Genomic DNA, 20,886 nt, shown 5'->3' with positions numbered 1-20,886 from the left:
CACCAGTGGGCTATCTTGTATGCAGGATGAGCACTGTACTTTAATTAATGCTTCTTTTCCTGTTTGGTGAGTTACCCAATTACAGAGGTTTACAATGCAAATACTCAATGTAACTTTATACCATGGACTATAGAAGTTACAAGTGAGATCAATACATGCAGCCTCCTACAAGCATTATAAAAAAAACTCTCAACACATTCTTATCAACGTAAGATCTAATATCTATTTTGATGATACTAGCACATAGGTAAGCAAGACAGGTTATCAGCTATGCATTTGTCAATGTTCAGTGAGGCGTGGGCCTTGCCATGAGCGGGCACCTGGTCCACCAGTGTCACAACCTCATCTCTTAAAAAAATTGGAAAAGGTACAGAGAAGAGCAACAAAAATGACTAGAGGTATGGAACAGCTTCCATATGAGGAGAGATGAAAAAGACTGGCACTGTTCAGCTTAGAAAAGAGATGACTAAGGGAGGATATGATAGAGGTCTATAAAATGATGAATGTTGGGGAGAATGTGAATAAGGAAGTGTTATTTACCCCTTCACATAACACAAGAACTAGGGGATAGCCAATGAAATTAATAAGCAGCAGGTTTAAAACAATCTAAAGGAAGTATTTCTTCACACAACACACAGTCAACCTGTGGAACTTGTTGCCAGGGGATGTTGTGAAGGGCAAGACTACAAGTGGGTTCAAAAAAGATTTATATAAGTTCTTCAGTGGCTATTAGCCAAGATGGCCAGGGATGCAACTGCATGCTCTAGGTGTCCCTAAACCTCTGACTGCCAGAAGCTGGGACTTGACAACAGGGGATGGACCATGGATTGTTGGCCTGTTCTGTTCATTCCCTCTTAAGTTTTTGCCACTGGCCACTGTCAGAAACAGGATACTGAGCTAAATGGACCATGGGTCTAACCCTGAATGGCCATTCTTATAACTTCTTAGGCAGATGCAGAAAGCCATGATGGGCTCATGCTGGTAATCTGAGACCTGGATCCAGATCCAAACCCTTCCAATATTTATGGTTGTTTGGACCTACCAGAACCATGATACAAAATCCCACCTGTCTTGACTTGTGTGTATGTGTGTTTTAAACAAAACATGATCTACTGTTCTGAGAATGGTAGAATATTCTGAGAAGTGCCTTAAAAACTGGATAAGTAGGATAATAGGGAGACTTGCATTTTACAAGCCCCCCATCTAAAGATTCCACTTACACAGTTTTAATATAAATCCTTCCCTGTTACTGCACTGCTAAATTTTTGATTTTTCAAGACACAAATTTAGGTTAGCTAACTGCAAAAAGTTGGTGCAATGTACCATGCGAACCACATCATGGATATGATCAGATTTATATGGACAAAAGATGCCCAACGGCCTTTTTACATTTCATTTGAAAAGGCTGAAAATAACTACCGAAATCACATTCCTTTTATTTTTGCAGGAGCCATAACCATCTCCTCAGCCAGTTCCTATTCATCGGCACTTTTACATGCAAAGTAGGGTGACAGAGGTTCCGAGGGTCAGTAATTAGTCTCCATACCCAGCAGCTGCAAATGAAACAGCTGTAGGTGTTATTCTTTGAGGTTATTAATCAACTGCATGGGGGGAAAAAAAAACAGAAAAGGTTGAGAGCTGGCAAACTGCACCCTATAGTCACATTACAAGGACTTGAGTAGGGGAGATAAAATAAAAGAGAATAGAGTATCCTAAACCGGATTAGTTATAGCAATTTCTCCAAAGCTAAATATAGAAAAAAATTCTCCCCCATCTTTAGTCCTGTTGGCAGAGATTAGACGGCCTAAAGAAAGAGATACATGCTATACTAAAGAGATCACATTTTTGAAGAAAATTGCTGCTTTGATATATTTTGGTATGTTACACTTAGGGAGACATTTTTAGCCAGGCTACAGCATGGCAGGCTGTTGGGAGAGGGGCATAAATGAGTGCACCTGCAGTGAATTCTGAGCACACACAGGAGTAGTTAGACTGAACTAACTACTTGATTTGAGTCAGGTCACAGAGAGAAGAATGGGATGCCAGAGCCTGCACAATAGCCTGGTCCCAGGCAGGCTAAAATCCAAGAGCCTATACACCCATCACAGAAGGATAGGATCCCACAGCCGAAACAGCAGCCAGGTCACAGGCAGGGGAATAGAATCCCCGAGCCACCAAAATTACAGGTAGAAGGGGAAAGGGACCATTTGTCTTCCTTTAAAGAGAGTGTAATGCACTGTCCCACTTCTAGAACCAAGACTTAAATGAGCCAAACAGCCTCATCCGCCTTCTGCATTTTCTGCAATCAAAGTTGTTTTGTCAAGCAGGAGTGTTCTCATTGGAAACACTCTAAGCACTGAGCACCTTTTGTGAGACCCCTCCCATCTGGGCACAGTGTCCCCAGAGGTTAAACGGTACAAACAGGACTTTCCTAGCCTCAGACCTTCCGAGACTGGAGGTAGGACATGGGAGTAGAAACAAAGGGTGCTCTTTGTGGCTGGCAAGACAAAGCCACCTGATAGCTAGAGATTAAACTGTGCAAGCTATCCTGGTAACATAAGGTTAGACTGGGTGCCCCTCTGGCAAACATCCAGCCAAAAGGAAATTAACGAGTTTATTGCAAGCTTGCATCAAATAATAAAACAACAATAACTGTGTTAGAGGCAAGGGGAGAATAAAGAACTAGTAAAACTGCCCAGATTTATGGAAAATTAATTTAACCATTGTCTGGGCACCTGCAGGCTTCATATCCAGTGTATTAGTTTAACACAGACCCATATGGCAGCAGCGCTATCTCTTTATTCAAGTGCTGGTTTCCTCCTTTGCTTATGAAAATTAATCATCATAATATTGGTAAGGCAAAACAGTGCCTCTTATAGTCCAGTCACACGGGACTTTACTGGGGGAAGGAGAAGGCCAATTTACCTCCAAGGGGAGCTGTGTTATCCCATCTGCATTTATTTTGCCTTTAATTTGTAGCTCCTTTCAGAGGGATACACATGGGGGAGGGGACAGCAGCCCAGGTTTGCTGCACCTGAGGCTCCTTTGTGCCAGGAGTCAGAGAAGCCAAATAAAACTCACGTTAGGCTTCTGAATCAGGAGATGAGACAGTCAGTACAAAAAGCTGCTGTTTTGGTATTTTCCCTTTGATTCGGCCTTGAAAAATCTCTCATGAAAACTTACTTACCAGCCCCATCATAAATCTGTCCTTCATGATGAGACTGAGGCAACTAATGACATTTTATTCACTTCTGGGCAAAATGCGTTATTGGCCCCAGCTGAGTAGAATTTTGCAAGGCTGTATGTAATTTGTGCACAGAGACCAGTCACACCAACTGACTTATTTAGAGAACAAAGTTTTCATGGCAGGGACTGTCTTATTTTGCATTTGTAATAACCCTAGCACAATGGGGTCCCAGGTTAGATCAGGGCCTGTTGATGCTACTTTAATATAAATAATCATTTGTATATGTGAGCAGGCTCATCTGCCAAGTATATATCAGGGCTGGGATAGGAAACACGTTATCCCCAACCCAACTGTGCCAGAGAGGGATATCAGTTGTAAGAAGGATGCCTAGGACAAAGAGAGGTTGAGTTCTCAAAGTGGGGAGGTCTTTATAATAGATGTGGATATATTCCACTGTTTAGAATGTAAGAGGAGGCAGAGGGTACCCAAGAAGTCACAGCATAAAAGGAACCAGGGTGTTATGTTCAACAACCCAGACTGGAAAGGGTACTACTCATATGATCCCCAGCTGTGAGATTAGGAAGCGGGAGGTGTCATAAACCAGTCCAGTCATGTTCTCAGGGTGGACACTGCTCTGTTGTGATTGGATCCAACTGCTGAATCCCATGTGCTTCTAAGCTCCCTTGGGTCTGGGTAGTGACTGGTCGCTGTCCCCAGCTCTGGGTCTCTTGGGCACTCCCAGGTACAGACCCTGTGTCTGGCATCCTTCTCGGATAGTGGAACCCTACAGTCCAGCAACCTAGAACCAGTACAGACCTCCCAAGACCCACAGTTGTTTAGAGATGTTTCCCCTCAAGTCCAGCTGGCTGTGGGAGCTCTGGTTTTCTAGTTCCACTCTTCAGGAACCACATGACTGTAAAGCAAGGTGTGCAGGCTTATCACAGAAATTGCTCATTCACAGTTTATTCTTTAAAAAAGCACAAGAGAGAAGTACAGCTCTATGGAAAACAACAAACTCCCCAACACATCCCCCTCAGCCTGAGCTCACCACCCCTGTGAGTCCTGGGTTTGACCGAGCTCTCCCTGCCTTCTTGGAAGTTCTTGGTTTCCTGCACATGGTGAGGGACAGGCCTCCCTTGCTTAGAAACATACCCCTTTTAACACTGACTCTGTCCTCTCTTTTCCTATATGTTGCAAACTGGGGAAGGTCTAGGCTCCAGCTCCTACCTCCCCCATCTATTTCTGTGAACAGAGAGACATACAAAGCCAATGGCCCTGCTGGCAGAAAACCCACGAGAGGGAAGAGCTGTTCAGTGCTGATGGTCCTTGATTGCTCTGTCTTAATGTCTCTGTCTCATGTCTGTCTACTAAGTGTTGAGCCTCTGCTACAAAATGGATGCTGTAATCCAGGGGTCTCAAACACATGGCCCATGGAGTTATTTGCTGCAGCCCGCCAAGTTCCCCGCCCCCCCACGTTATTTCCTGCAGCCGCCAAGCTCCCCTCACCCGCCACCCCGCGTCCCAACTCCTCGGCCTATCTCCAGGAGCTTCCTGCCACCAAACAGCGCTTTCCAGAGGTGGAGAAGAGGCAGGGCAGGGCGGGGATTTGGGGAAGGGGTTGGAATAGGGCAGGGAGGGGGCGGAGTTGGGGTGGGGACTTTGGGGAAGGGGTGGGAAGAGGCGGGGCAGGCGCAGGGCCTCATGGAAGGGATCGAGTGGGGGCGGCACTGGGGTGGGGGCTTTTGTATCTTCATATGAAAAGGTGTCAGTGATGCGGCCCTCGAGCCAATGTACTAGTCCTCATGTGGCCCTTGTGGTGATTTGAATTTGATATGCCTGCTCTAATCCATAGGGAAGATCACAATCATTCCCAAAACAAAATAGAATTTCTAGTTTGACACAGATGTATCTCCTAACTGTCACAGGAGTCTCATTGGTCAGTGCACTGGATGGCTCCAGGGCCTTTCCCTTTCAAATCGAGAGTTCAAACCCAGCCTAGGTCAGTAGTAACAGAAAGCAATCATCCTCTTTGGAGGCAGTGTAAAATGTGAGTCCCACAACTCCTCTCAGTGCACAGGTATGCACGGCATAAAAACCACATCCTCGCTGACAGTATCAGCAGGGAATCCAAAGACTGAATGGGACCTTCTCACGCCTAGAGCCGGGTCCAGGACAGCGGTAAGACACACTGACAGGCAGCAAGGCGTTGTGCTACTAGGGCCTGTGCTTTACCCGTTCTGAGAATGGGGCACTTCGAGTGGGTTTATTTCTGGTGAGAGGTGTCACGTTGATAGCCTAGAGCTTGGGCCAACATTTCCACAAGCAGTCTCTGACTTGAGGTACCTCCATTTTTGGATACCCAACATAAGGCACCCTGCTGAACACCCACCATTCCAGTCAAAGTCAGTGGGAACTATGGGCATTCAGCGCTTCTGGAAATCTGGCCCAAGGAGGTGTCTTGAGCTGGGTGCTCAAAAACAGAGGCACCCAAAAATCAGAGGCTGCTTCTGAAAATGTGGGCCTAGATCTAGATTAAAAAAGTGCAGACTGAATGCTGCCAAAGCTGGCAGAGGTCACAGAAAGGTGTAGGCACCAGTGGATGCAAACTGAGTCCCATGCTTCCTAGGTTGAGAGGCTAGAAGTGATGTAGAGAGGTACAGTATGGTGGGGGTCCTTTGGGCTGGGGAAAGGCAAAAGAAGCTTTTTGCAGGGCTGTGTGGCACCCCTTATGGCCAGCACTCAGAGCTGCATGACCAGGCAGCTGCCGAGAGCTGTGGCCACCTCTCCCATGTCCCTGTAACACTAGGCCCGAGAGAGGGGGAGGGCAACTTGGATAGGAGAGAAAAGTTTCTCAGCTGGGTGAAGATGATCACAAGCTACATTTTCCTTTGTGGCTGTTGTATCAGAGTCCATACAACCAGTGAGATGGCTCAACTCCTCTATTTCACAGCGCAATTGGTAAACAAATCATGCATTTTTACTGGGAGGAGAAAAAAAACCCCACCACACACAACCATCTCCGAACAAACAAGCTCCGATAGTAGTGTGCTGTGTTGTGCCAAAGGAAGCATTCATAAAGCATAGGGGCTTAGCCAGATCAGTGAAATTACAGAGTGCCTTGTTCCTGGCAGGAACACAAATCCACTTTCTAATGAAGTTTACAGCTAGTGGAATTTAGGTCACTACTCGGAAGCGATCAGTTTATTCCAGGCAGCTCTTTAAATATTTTAAGAAATCACTGTCAAATTAAGTCTGATCACATCTCAGTGAAAAGGCCGAACTTGCTGGTTTAGCAGATTTCATAGGCTGAGTTGAAAAACCCTTTTTTCTTACAGTTCCCTCCTAACACTGCAGTGGGGCAAATAAAATTGGGCCCCTCCTGTCGTGTAATCCTGGCAGCGTGTTATACAAATGAGCCAAATGTAGCCTATGTCTGGAAGGGCTCGTTCTGTCCCATATCTGGCTCAGTCTTCCCAGGCCCCAAACAAGACTGTCTTTCCCCTATGGGATGAGAGACATGGGAGGCTTGCACTAATAGGCTGAGGTTGCCCAAACTTCATGGAGTTCAGAAATGCACTCCTGTAACAGTTGGATTTTATTACTGCTGAAGGAAGATACTACCTACAGCCAGACCTGTATTCTAAAATCAGCTCTCACGGGAGCAGCTAAAAACAGCTTCTTAGCAGAGGTTGATCCTTAACTGAAGGTTGAACTAAATTGTACTGATACCTTGGACAGGGGTTGACTGTCTGCGTCACAAACAAGGCAAGAGGCTATGGTGCAAGTACAGGTCACGCACTGTGTTTCTCCTCCCCTGCGCAGACTCTTGAATGATTTTTATTGTTGCTTAGCTGATCAGACTCTTTGCTAGATGGGCTATTAAGACTTTCAGCAGCCCAAGCATTGGGGGCCATTCTGCCTGTTCCTTAGGGATATTTTGAAGTGATTGCAATAGTGAGTTGTCTGTGAGGGTTGACCGTTAGTGTCTGTTTCACCATACAGGCAAATGCCACAGGCACGTGCATTGTATTTGGATACAGATTTTGAATGCAAATGAAGTGCTGTCACAAAGCTCATGGCAAGTCGCTCGTGCCACTGCAGACGCCTCAGAAAAATGCCCTCACTGTCCTTGCTATTGAAATAGCAAGAGCCTTTTTAATGCTATTAAAGTTGATGCACAGGGATCTGGAGGCACAGAACTCTGCTGCTCTTTAGTCACAAATGTAGGCAGGTAGGCCAGCATGCAGCAGCAGCGCTAAGTTGAAGTGGTCGAATGCCCAATGTGGGAATGATGGCAGGACTAAGTCCTCGTGGTTCACAGGGAAGCCCCACTATGTATCAGACTCACAGTTTTAGCAGCTGCCACCCAACCTTTGAGTGCCCTTCCCAGCTAGGCACCACTGACGCTGTTTGCTCTGAGATTCTGTAAAGCTGGCCATAGCTTCCATGCAGTTTGTATAAGCAACGTATTGATGAGTCAAGGAGAAAATTGGCCTTTCAATTCCCATTATCCTGGTGAAGTGAGACAGATCCCATGGGGTTCCTGCTCACAGAATGCAACAGCCCTGCCTGCTCCTATCATCTTCCTCACTGTAGAAGATATTAAAGCACAGTACAAGCCTGGCACTTGTCAGTATCTTCAGATACAGGTAAGGGCCCATTTCTGCAGTCCTAGCATTGTGTGTGTGTGTTCTCTCTATGGGTTTGTATGTGTACGTAAGATCCCTACTGTAGCCTGTACACATGTGAGATCCTCATAGTTGTATGCACCCCTCCATAGGGTATGTCTACACTTGGAGCTAGGGGTGCGAGTCCCAGCTTGCATAGACAAACTCGCACCAGCTTGCTAAAAATGATGGGGTAGCTAGAAGGGAGGTAGCTCGAGTACGTCTGCAATGCTGGGACTCACACCCTTAGCTCCAAGCGTAGACAAACCCATAGCAGAGTTGGATGGAGGGGTAGCGCTGGTAATCTCTACCAGGACACTTTTTAAATACCTGACACTCAGCCCATTTGAAAGGGGAGCATTGCTACTCACAGATATATTTACAAGGCCCTTCATTTGCAGGTTTTATTTTTTTTAAAATTTCCCAGGGATTTCATCAGTGTTTAGTGCAAAACTTAGAAAATGGGCACACACACAAAAATCAGTGTAAAAAATTAACTTCAGTTTTCTGGGTTAATAGGGGAGGATGGGAGGACAGAATAAAAGCAACAAACAAAATATTGAAAGTAAAAGCAGACCTCCAAGGGAAGAGAAGTCATCTCTGATCAGGGTAATTTCTCAGTAAGCACTCCCCTCAGCTGATGGTGAAATTTTACCAAGTAACTCTGGTAAAATTCACAGAACCGCTTTCCTGCTCTTAAGCACTGCACTTGTGCTGATACTATTTATTTTATGATCAGTGGCATTTAGCCCATCCCCCGGCTGCAGAGCTGCTCACTGCCTTGGCCACCTAGAATGCCACTCAGTGTAAGTATTTTCATTACAAAAAGAACAGGAGTACTTGTGCCACTGTTCTTTTTGCAGATACAGACTAACACGGCTGCTACTCTGACACCTATTTTCATTACAGTTAGCAGAAGGCGCTACTGAAAGGCTCCTATTTATTGTAGTATCAGGAGGCAAATAGGAGAGTTTAGTAGACAAAGTAAGAGGGGTGTGTGTGGAGGCATCATTCATATCCAGGTCTCCAGGGCCATTCCCTGATTTGGGAGGCCCTCTAGGAGAAGCTATTGCTTAAACGACCCATCTAGCTCTCTGTTCACATGCTGTAGGACATTCCTCTCCACTGCCTCCCAGCCACTGAGGCTAGGAGACCTGACAGCTGGAGGCTAAAGTTTCCAAAGACTTGTGGGAGGATTGTGCGTGGCTGAAGCTAGTGTCATATAACACCAGGGCTGGGGCTGATTGGTAGGCTGGCCAGATTCTACCCAACTATTAGTATCTGATTTGGCAGTTTCTTTACTTGAAAAATAGAAATGTTTTGCCTCAACCAGAGGTTGGTGGTTCCCAAACTTTTTGGACAACTAAGTCAATTTTCCAGAACAGGGGCCAAACTTACCCGACATGAACTGGTGCAGCTCTAATGACTTCATACCTCTGGCTCCAGTGAATTTATTCAAGACGTCAGTCAGTTCCTGCCACCTCCATTGTCTATGCACTTCTTGCCATTATGACAGCAATCCACCTCAGCCTATGGCAGGCACTACTGAATGGGAGGTGGGCAGTGCCACACCAGGGCCAAGCACAGAGGCTCATTAAAGCAGCAGGGTGGGAAGTTTAGAGTACCAGCCACTAAAGGCTGAATCCCCAGAGCAGGGATTGGGAACTCTGTGCTCCAGCAACTCTATGGGAAAAGTCTCAAGCTTGTAACATTTATTTTAATTGGCTGCATTCAAATCCAGGAAAAGCTAACAGGTCTCCCATATGGCTAGTGGTCAGCAGCTCTTAAAGTAGATAGGGGAAGTGGGAGAAAAGGGTGAAGGCGAGCTGCTCATTAGCGGTTTACATGAATGGAAAGGGCTGCACCCCACAATCTTCACCCTCTTAATTCCTATGCAAATCAGAGTGGCAGGTACATACATTTCCTCTTCCTCCAGTGCAAAGTTTGGCAGTTTGCATACCGCAATCACAGGATTGTCAGTTACCCCCAGGTCATCTGATTCGAGCCCCAGCTCCATTAGGGACAGATCCTGCCACCCTAGTCACATGCTGCAGTACCTTACTCCACAAGAGATGTCACTTATGGGATCCAGGAATAGGATGAGACTTCACCTGAGGGTGGCACAATCTGATTATAATGATTAATTACTTGGGACCCCATCCACAATTTAGAGCCTCACTGTGCTAGGCACTGTACAAACACAGAGCAAAAAGATGACCCCCACACTGAAGAGCTGACAATCTAAGTATAAAATGAGGTAACAGGTGGATACAGCAGATGAAGCAGGGGACCACAGGGAAACAATGAGATCATACTTGTCAGCATGATAGGCAGCACTCTCAGCACATCAGCGACTTAACCTTTATTGAGATGCTTGTGGGCATCACAGTAGAGGAGAGTCTGAAGGAGGACAATGAAGTGACCTTGGGGATTGTGACCCCTGCAGTACCCCTTCATGATCTATCAGGGCACAACGCACCCAGCTGCACATCTCTGTGAGCAACAAGATAGCATTGGTTTGAGCCTCCAGCCCAGACACACTTCAGTTAGGGTTGCCAACTTTCTAACTGCACAAAACAGAAAACCCTTGCCCCACCCCTTCTCTGAGGCCCTGCCCCCACTCACTCCACCCCCTTCCCTCCATCGCTCGCTATTCCCCACCCTCACTCACTTTCACTGGGCTGGGTAGGGCAGGGGGTTGGGAAGGGATGAGGGCTCCAGCTGGGAGTGCAGGCACCAGGGTGGGGCCAGAAATGAGGGGTTAAGGGTGAAGGAGGGGGCTCCGGGCTGGGGTGCAAGAGGGGCTGAAGGCTCCAGCTGGAGGTGCGGGCTTTGGGGTGGATCTGGGGCCGAGGGGTTTGGAATGTGGGAGGGGGCTCAGGGCTGAAGTGCAGGAGGGGGTTTGGGGTCTGGGAGAGAGTTAGAGTGTGGAAAGGGGTTCTGATCTGGGGCAGGGGGTTCAGGGTGCGGGCTCCGGCTGGGCAGCGTTTACCTCAAGCAGCTCCTGGTTGGCAGTGCAGCGGGGCTAAGGCAGGCTCCCTGCCTGCCCTGACTCCATGCTGCTCTTGGAAGTGAGCAGCATGTCCAGGCCCTAGGTGGCTCTGTGCAGTGTGCACCCACAGGCACCACCCCCACAGCTTCCATTGGCTGTAGTTCCCGGCCAATGGGAGCTGTGGAGCCAGCACCCGAGGCAGGGAGGCACACTCGAGGTGCGGAGTGCCTGGCCCCTGCACCATGTTTCCAGGAGCTTTGTGGAGCCCCACTGGGCCAACTAGACTTTTAACTGCCTGGTCAGTGGTGTTGACTGGAGCCGCCAGGCTCCCTTTTCAACCGGGCGTTCCAGTCAAAAACTGGGTGCCTGGCAACCCTAGCTTCAGTCCTGTCCCTTTTGAGGTGCTAGGGTCCAAGAGTAATCAGGAAACAAACAAACATAAAAGTCCAATAATTCAAAAGAGTATAATCCAATGAATCCTCAAGTGGGACCTCACCTTTCTAGTTAAGCACTGGAATAAACTGCCTAGGGAGGTTGGGGAATCTCCATCCTTGGAGATATTTAAGAGCAGTTTAGGCCAACACCTGGCACAGATGGTCTAGACTCTAGATAATACCTAGTCCTGTCTTGAGTCCAGAGAACTGGACTAGATGACCTCTCGAGATTCCTTCCAGTCCTACTCTTTATGATTCTATTCAGGGCTTGGCTTCACACAGTCTGTACCTCAGCCCCCCTACAAAACCCCAGGGTCTGGCCATTTGTCTACAGTAGGGCCAAGATTTCACCCCAGGGCTCATGCTCATCAGTGAGAGAGCTTGGTTTAGTGAATTGAACATGGAGCTGCAAGTCAGGGACTGCTGGCTTTTAACTCCCAGCTCTGCCACTGCATGACCTTGGGCATGTTATTTAACCTCTCTCTACTTGATTTCTCCAGCTGTACAATGGTGATGAGGTTTAGCTCACTGGTGTGAGGTGAGGCTTAATTCATGTTTTCACAGTACATGGAGAATGGAAAGTGCTTAGTATTAAATGGCAAAGGAAGAGAGATCTGACATTTCCTCCCCTCCTTCCCCCTGCATGCATGAAGGAAAAAGCCCTAATTCATACATTTTTCCCCAGCGCCTGGCAGCTCAACATAGTGTCACAAGCAATATGCCAAGTGTTCTACTTAGCTTGCTGCAGCTTGAGGATGATTAACAGGAGATTTTTTTTTTTCTTGTTTTAGTCCTGGGGGGATTGCCTTGTCACTCAAACTGTTGTACGGCACACAGATTAAGTCCTGAACAGTGCACAAAGCATATGTTAACAGCTGCAGCTAGGTACAGAGAACATACATTAGAACATGTATAACAGAGAGGTTTCTCCTTGCTCCAGATGATGCTCCAGCAACTCTATGGGAAAAGTCTCAAGCTTGTAACATTTATTTTAATTGGCTGCATTCAAATCCAGGAAAAGCTAACAGGTCTCCCATATGGCTACCATGTAAACCGCAAATGAGCAGCTTGCCTTCACCCTTAAATGTTACAAGCCATTAAAGTAGGTAGGGGCAGTGGGAGAAAAGGGTGAAGGCAAGCTGCTCATTAGCGGTTTACATGAATGGAAGGGGCTGCACCCCGCAATCTTCACCGTCTTAATTCCTATGCAAATCAGAGTGGCAGGTACATATATTTCCAGAAAGGTTCTTTTTTAGAGCTGGTTGTAAACCTGAATTGCCGTTACGTGGGAAACCCTAACATTAAAAAAATTCCAAATTAGGACAAAAAAAAGCAGAAATTTCCAAATTTCCTATTAAATGAAAATTCTGTAAAATTTTAATTCAGGAGAATTGAATGTGTCATTTTGATAGGGTCACATTATTTTGCTTCAACATTATTTTGATTCATTTAGTTTTGACTTATATCATTAACATTTAAATATATTAAATGTAATAAGCATCATACATTAATATTAAATGTATACTATAGTAAAATACATTTATATAAAAGTCAAAGCTAAATGAATCAAAATGATAAAGTTGAAACAAAACATTTAGACATCAAAACAAAATGAGAAAGTCAAAATGATGTTTTGCCATTGAAGATTTTGTTCAAATGTACACACTGCCAGCAAAATATTTGTATTTCGATTAAATCGCTTTTTTCAATGGAAAATGGTTCCATCTTTCAGTTTTTTAAGCCAGCTCTAGATTTTCTACTAAAATGGCATTTCTGGCCTGATTGGTGGATAGGCTCTATGCTACCATTCAAGGGGACCTAGATTTGATACTATGCAGAAAACCAAGATTTGATTTCCCCATGCACATCCCTGACTCCATAGACTGGGAATCTATCACTGTGGTATCTGGGTACCTCAGTACTTGGAGTACATTGGGTGTACGTGACAGGCTGATACAGGGGAAACTGAGGCACAGCAGTGCACCTAGGTGGGGAGTGTACAGTGACCATGTGACATACCTCCAATCCTCATCTGGCAGGAAGATCACTCTGACCCCAGGGTGTAAGTGACGGAAAATGAGTAGCAACAGAGGTACAGAGGTCCCCCAGATAGGAAAAAAAGGAATTTCTAGCTCATCACCAATGTTGAGAGTAAGAGTGGGTAGCTTTAAACACAAACACGCAGTAGGCTACATCAAACAGACTTCCCAATGGGGGAGGGTTAGCTTTTCTACTTTAAATATTACTCACCCTTGTGGGCCTAGGGAACAATTTAGACAGGTCAGGCTCCTGGAAATGATGAGCTCTCTCTCTCCCATCCCACCCCACATTGGCCAAGTACAATGGTGACAGTTCTCCCCAGTGCAGCCTGGTTTCAAAGTGTCTGTCAGATCTCCTCTCACCAATTGAGTAGCATTTGCAACAAGCTGCTGAATCTACCTCCCTCCCACTCTTTGAATGTCACAGCACTCTCACAAGGTGTCAGAATTATGGCTCAGGATTTTTTCAGCACACTGTGCTTTTGCCAAGAACTTATTTCCTCTGCAGGCGAATAACAGAACGCACGTTATGTAACATCTTTACTTCACAAAGCCCCAGCTGAACGGTGACCCTGCAGGGTCCTTGTTGGAATCTATACCATGAGCAAGGGCATGGGAAAAGTTGCAACAGTTGCAAGGTTATGATTTAGGATGCTATTTAGTAACATATATACACACAACTATTAAAAAGGTCATCTCTCCCTTACCATAGCCATTCCTTGGCAATCCTTAAGAATGCTTATTAGTGAGCTAGTAAATACTCTGGGGCAGGGACCATCTCTTCTTGTTGCATCACCATGGGGCCTCAATCCCTAATGGAGGCTTGCAGAACAGCACTATCATAAACCAATACTAATAGATCACTCCTGTAACCCCAGCTCCCCTTCACCTGTTAACATCTGCACAATAACCCAGCAATACAAGATAGACATAAGGGGTGAAATCCTGGTCCCACTGAAGTCAGTGGGAGTTATCTTCAGTGGGGCCAATATTTCACCAAATATCTAAGATTTCCCACCACAGCATTTGTATTCTCTCACGGCTGAAGAAGTAAATAGACCTTGCAACGCATGAAAAAGCTGAGCTGGAAATTCGGCTCTCAAAGTTCGCTCTGTGACAGAGCTCTGGGTTGTCTGCAGCATCCTCTGAGAAGCTTGAAAGTCTCCCCTTCTCCAGGATTGATTATTGTCCTTTTCCCACTTAGCAAACACTCGTTAGCTTGCTGTAGCCTGAAAGGAGATGAACTTGGCTTCTTTGGTTTAACAATTTATGTGGGGCCTTATCACACCCAAGCCATCTTTCTGTGCGTAAGCAGAGCTCATGTGTGGTGAAAGCATTTATCCATTGTTACTAGGGTGACAAGATATCCCGTTTTTAAAGGGACAGTTCTGTATTTAAGCCCTCCTGCAGGTGTCCCAACTTTTTCTTAAAAAATGGGCAAAAATTGTCCCATATTTTCTGTCTTTCTCCCCCCCCCTTCCCCCAATCAGTACTTGCAGGTCCTGCTGCTGGCCAGATCCCTGCTTGCCAGCCACCCACTATTTCTCTTAACAGGGGCTGTCATAAATATAAAGGGAAGGGTAAACCCCTTTAAAATCCCTCCTGGCCAGAGGAAAAATCCTCCCAACCCTTGCACCCCACTTACCTGACCAAAATGACCAATGAGGAGACAAGATACTTTCAAAAGCTGGGAGGAGGGATTTTAAAGGGGTTTACCCTTCTCTTTATCTTTATGATAGGGGCTCAGTCAACTTGATGTTAAGCAGAACTATGTAATACAAACATTCAAATTGACTGCCACTGAACTCACTTGAATATGAGTAATTTTACCAGGTGTCCCGAATTCAGCATAGGGAAATATGGTCACCCTAATTGTTACTATACGCTCAGCAAGAAGAGCACAGACTGTCATAATGAACCTGTGGCTAAATCTCCCCAATCAAACATGGGTTTTTTCCCTTTAGAAAAAAGGAATTTTAGAAAATTAGGATCCTATTGCATGAGCTGAATGTCAGCATTTGACAAACTCATGTCCCTTTTAAAAGAAACATGATAGTGTGCTGTCCAAGCGGACTTGACCACTAAGTTGTAAATTCCATTTGGGGGTTTACCTTTGAAATGCCAATCCTTGTACTTATTAGCATTATCATAACATGAATGTGATAGCACATGCTAGGTCATCTGGGTAGCAGGAGGAATCGGTTGCTGCTCAGACAAGGGAGTGTTTCCTGAAATCATCATGTGTTTATTCAAAGGACACTGCTAGTAGCTCTTACTTAGCAGTGTTATCCCTGCTAACTGGGCATCTTTGCAATGACAGTGGTTTTGTCTTCACTTCAAAAATAGGTGTGCGTGCACATTGGGAAGGGGAGGGGTTTATAGTGAGGCAACTACATGTGTTTGCTCTCCCACTCTAAAATCCTAGTGGAGATAAGGCACCTGTAGTTTTTAGCATGAGGTAGCTAGGCAAGCTCAGCACTATATCCCCTTCCCATAGTTGACTTTGTCTGGTTTCCTCATCATAAAAACTACATTAGCTATGCTGCTGTAGACACAATTTTTTGGCAGTGAAGACAAAGCTAGTGATGGCCGGTCTTCACGAGGAAAAAAAGGGGATATTCTTGAGTTAGTGAACTCCCATTAATACCCTAGTGAAAGCAAGAAGTTTGTAGTTCTCACACAACTCGGCAGATCAAATTAAAACCCACAGGGGGAGCTTGGTCTTTTAACCAGACATGCTAACTCACATGAAAGCTACAAACTGCCTTGTCTTCACTAGGAGTTTACCTTGAGTTAAGAACACATCTCTTCTCCTAGTGAAGACATAGCTGATAGCTACTATTCTAGCTGTTTATCTGGTCAGGAGGCCGGGGGAGGGGTGGCACTAAATGGGTTAACATGGTCATGTTTAGTGTTCTGGGTTCAAATCCTATCTTAGATTACAAAAGAAAATAACTTTGATAACCTGATTCTAGTCTCCTATCCCAAGTCACAGTGCATGATTAACAGACCCTGTTCCAGGGATACCTATGACCAGAATGGCAAAAGGACAGAAATCAAAATGGTCAACAACGCTGTGCAAGGACACCGAACTAAAATAACAAGGAGTGCTATGCAGACCCAAAGACAATTAGCAGAGGTGTGAGCGACCCCAAGACCACTGGCAAGTGAGCAGGGACCAAAATGGAAGGCTGTGTATGTTACATTTGTGAAGAGAGGGCGCTGTGTGTCACCCTACAATTAGATAAACAGGACAAAAATGCTATCAGTGCACACTCCCTCTACATATGACTGATTAGAACTAGTTCTGCCCATTTGATGTTCATGAAATGGAGTGATTGGAAGTCAGGACAAGAATCCATATTTATAAATACATGACCTATGAACACATTGCCTCTGCTACTTTCAGGACAAGCTGAAAGCCTGTATTCCCCAAAGATCTTTGCAAATGTGATTGGGACAATAACCTGCCAAAGAATAACATTCCTTCCAACAAGAGGCCCTTTCTCTAACAAAGCACACTTCCTCTTGGGCTCTCAGTCAGCATGTGGAATTAGTCCAAACAGATAACTCACTGCTCTGGAGACTCATGTACTAATGAGACAAACTATTCTTACCCAGTCAGGAAGGAACGTCTTGCTGCAAACTGAATAAACAAGTGCATAGCTTGCCTTATCAAAGTACACAGAACCTGTGGTTATAAGGAGGCTCCTTTAAACAATTAGTTGTATTTTAATCATAGTGTTTTACTTACAATATGAAGAACCACCAAAGTGGCTGAGTGTTGACCCGGTAGATGACTGGCACTGCAGAGAAAGAGATGGAGCATGTCTATTACACAGTGATTTATAGAAGCTTTAAGCACTCCACTCAGACACAGTAAATGCTACAGGACCACATGTGAATGACAGGCAAAGTTCTCCTACTGAAAAGCATTTGACTTGCACTGAACCTAATGGAAGATTGTGCTGGTCTCTGAGGGGTGAATTTAGCCCTAGGATTTGAAAAGTTAATTTACATAATACAGGCAGACTATATACCTTGTAATTATACAGGTTAGAGAGGAAATCAGAACAACAGTGGCAGCAGGCATGGCATGCCAAGCTCCAAATGTGGATTGGGGGCAGGAGGAGGAGAATAAGAATAGTGTGAATGGGAAAAAAAAGAGGGACAGCAAGTGGACAGAAATAAGGAGTGATGGTGGCAGCTACAATGAGATGTGGTGCAAGGGGAGCCAGGGATGGTGAGGGAAAGGCAGCAGCCAATCCAAAGAGGTTGGGAGTGACTGCATTAGACCACATCAGGATCAGCTGCCTGCTTTCAGACAACTTTTAAAACAGTCCCCCACTTTTTTCTCCCAAAAAAACCACAGCTACAAGGCATTCCGCATGAAACGTGGAGAATTTAACTGCATGCCAAACCAGGGACACAGGGAGAAAGGAACAAAACGCTTTACCGGAGACCTTAGTCCCAATCCACAGCTGCAGCTGAGGCATGTACAGCTCAACTAGGGGTAAGGAAACAGATGTGGCTGCAGTGGGCAATGAAGCAGGCCCTGTCTTCGCATTCTCGTGATCCTGGTCCAGCTGTGCAATGGGCTGGTTCCCTGCCAGAATTAACAACTCGTGGGTTTCTCTAAGTCATGTGTCCAATGGCCCCAAGGAGCACCAGCCCTGTCCTCCTTTCCCCCAGGTACATGGAGGGGCTTGGCATGGGAGCAGTCGCACTGTCTCTCCACAGCAGCTAAGGATTCCCTTCCATCAAGGTGGTCCTCCAGGAGCAAGCTATGCTGGCCCTAGGGCTGCTTAGAGCCACACAAAGTAACCCCTCAGGTAGCCAGGGCCCTATGTTGAAATGGTGGAGGAATTTGTTTTTTCAGACAGTGATCAAGGGAGGCTTTGTCTAGATTCACACTGAGGTTTCCTTTCCTGTCTAAGCCCTTCATATTTGAACTGTCTCAAGGCAAAACGGAGGAGTTGGACTGGTTCTGTGTAACCTATCCCGATCTTGGGGCAGGCTGTTAGGTGCACCTGGTTGATCAGTCAATCCTCCCTCCACGCAGCCTCTCTAAATAATAATCACTATAGCGGATAGGACATTTCTTGTTCCCAGGTTGCTATTGCAAGAACTGTCCATGGAAGTTTATTTCTAACCCAGGACAAGGCAGCTCTGGCCAATATAAAATAAACTGAATATTAGAATAAGCCCAAGGGCTGTGCTAACTCAAGTGAGCAGTTTAGTTATTCAGTATAAAACTTTTTCAAAATTGGAGCTGTAGAATTTCCAGTCTGTCATATGAGAGAGACCCACAGATGCTAATGCTTGCTTATCCTGACGTATGTGAGGCTAGCTGATACAGCACGCCTCTCCTGTAGTTCTCCAAGCACTCTATAAACATGGGAAAGCCCCTTATTCTCACTGTGCAGATGGGAAAACTGAGGCACCAAGGCTAGGGATATGTCTTCACTGAAGCTAGCTCAGGTTCTTATGTGGACGTTGCTCCACTCCCCCATCCACCCACAAAGCTCTCTCATCCAAGTTATGTGGTGCTTTCAAGCTGGCCTGGCTGGGGATGTGGGTTAGATTAGAGCATGGATTCCACTTGTGCTGGTAATCTATCCTCCTTGCAGCAAGGATGCAGGAAGTTGGCACCAGACTGGCACTTGGGAGACCAGCGTTCTGTCAACTGCAAGGCTGGGAACAGAACCCTGGTCTCCCAAGTGCCAGTCTGGTGCCAACTTCCTTTGAACTGCATGGCTGGGGGAAGTGAAGGGAGCAGGAGTAGATATAGTCACCCGATTTACCACAGGCTTTTATTCCAAGTGACATTTGCAACTAGGCTTCCCTTCAGTTAAAAAGTCAGTAAGGAGAACCACAGCCAAAGGGAGTGCTTAGAGCTAGTCAGGGAAGAGAATTATGTGATGGATTAATACATTTACTTTGTGTTAATTGTATGAGATTGCCCAGCAGAACAATTTAAGAATAAAATACACATCTCTAATACCAACACTGAGTGGCTTGCGTGTTTGGATACCCTCTTAGTCTTAGCAATAAAATGTAATCTGTGATTTTAAAGGCCCTCAGCAGCTACCAGTTAGATGAAAATAAAGTGGGTAATTGATAAGCAAATCTGGGTATATCCCTCCACATAGCAGAGCATGAAAGAGTGAAGCCTATTATATGGCTGAAGCAGGCAGAGAGGAGAAGTTAGGGTTAGCGCCGTTCTCTACTTCAAACAGACATAAGTCAGTTCCACAACATGCAAGGATCACTTCTGCTGGAAAAGAAGTTAGATACTAAACAAGTTCTGCAAATTACACAGCCCCGAGTAAACAATTGACCCATTTTTCACAAGTCAGTTCTGCTCTCTTAGAATTAAGGATGTTTACAATCACTAATCTAGTTACTGCAATTTTACACCAATACACAAAACAGGCCTCTGCACATTGATTGTATGGAAGTGAAGTCTCCTGAAGATATCCATTTTAGGCAAAATGGGCTGTCTACAGCAATACGTCTAGCATAACTAAGTAATTCAGACAGTGTATTGTATTGACAGCGGAAGTGTTAAGAGATCAGCCTGGGCAAGTCACATCCGCGCTTGGCAAGTACACCAGTATGACCATTAGAAGATAGCGAGCATCTCCTGTCAGATGCCTGTGCAAGAGCGCGATCTGTTAAGCGCACACAACAGCAGCTACTAACGATTTATGCCAAGGCATGGTAAGAAAATTTGAATTTTGATCTTGTAAAATGTTAATATTCCTTGCCTAGAAGCCAAGTATCATTCAGAAAGAAGCATTTTTTTCCCCTTTGAATAAAATCTACAAGAACCCATTCCAGATTCCTTACAGACAAACTGAGTAGGCCTAAGGCCCTGAACCTGCAACTTGATCCATATGGGCAGATCTTGCTGACATGTAACGTCCCACTGATTTCAGTGAGGCTCTGCATGGCCCACCTGCCCCAAGCAAGACCTTGCATGATCTGAGGGGTAAATACACCATTGCCAATAGAAAATGACTTATATAAGGTTCAACTCAGAGCTTCTAGAATACAAGATCCAAACCAGAGTCAGCTCTAGGTTTTGCAGACGATGCAAAGCCAAGAGTGGGTCCCCAGGCAGTAGCTATAAGGTGGGTTGAGATTAGTGTGGAGATGGTGGGTTTCTGTAGCAGCACAGGATTGGGGTTCCGGGCACTTTTCATTGTGGGCTCCAGCTGATCTCTCAAAGTAGCTGGGTGCTGCCAAGAGGCTGCTGCTGGGGAAAGGAAAATGCTGACAGAATGAGACTGAAGCAAGGGCCACTTAAGCAGCCACACACTTAGTACATGCATTAGGCTACCCCTGGTGCAGGTAGGGAGAAGTGAAGACAAGTTACAGTATAACTGAACAATGGAATAAACATGTTAATCTTCAAGTTCACCAAGCGGTACAATGTGAAAAATAACTCAATGAGTTAGCCATCTATTTCATAATAGTGTGGCAACACATTTAAGTTAGTATGGCATGAAGCAGAGTAGCATCACTCCCCTCCGAGGTTTATTCCAGTTACAAGACTGACCAG

The 20,886-nt window shown here is 45.6% G+C and overlaps 1 protein-coding gene across 6 annotated transcripts in view; it reads right to left on the bottom strand.

Moving 5' to 3' along the window:
- SEC14L1 (SEC14 like lipid binding 1) overlaps positions 1-20,886 on the bottom strand; it is a 126,699-nt gene that overhangs the window by 95,067 nt on the left and 10,746 nt on the right. For all 6 annotated transcript variants that reach the window (XM_077834106.1, XM_077834107.1, XM_077834105.1 and 3 more), the window contains one exon: positions 17,074-17,125. The gene's annotated coding sequence lies outside the window, so the exon portion shown is untranslated. The remainder of the gene's footprint in view (positions 1-17,073; positions 17,126-20,886) is intronic.

The sequence above is a fragment of the Eretmochelys imbricata genome, chromosome 14 (assembly GCF_965152235.1).
Source record: "Eretmochelys imbricata isolate rEreImb1 chromosome 14, rEreImb1.hap1, whole genome shotgun sequence".
Classification (NCBI taxonomy): domain Eukaryota; kingdom Metazoa; phylum Chordata; order Testudines; family Cheloniidae; genus Eretmochelys; species Eretmochelys imbricata.
This window is presented reverse-complemented; position numbering and strand designations above follow the sequence as displayed.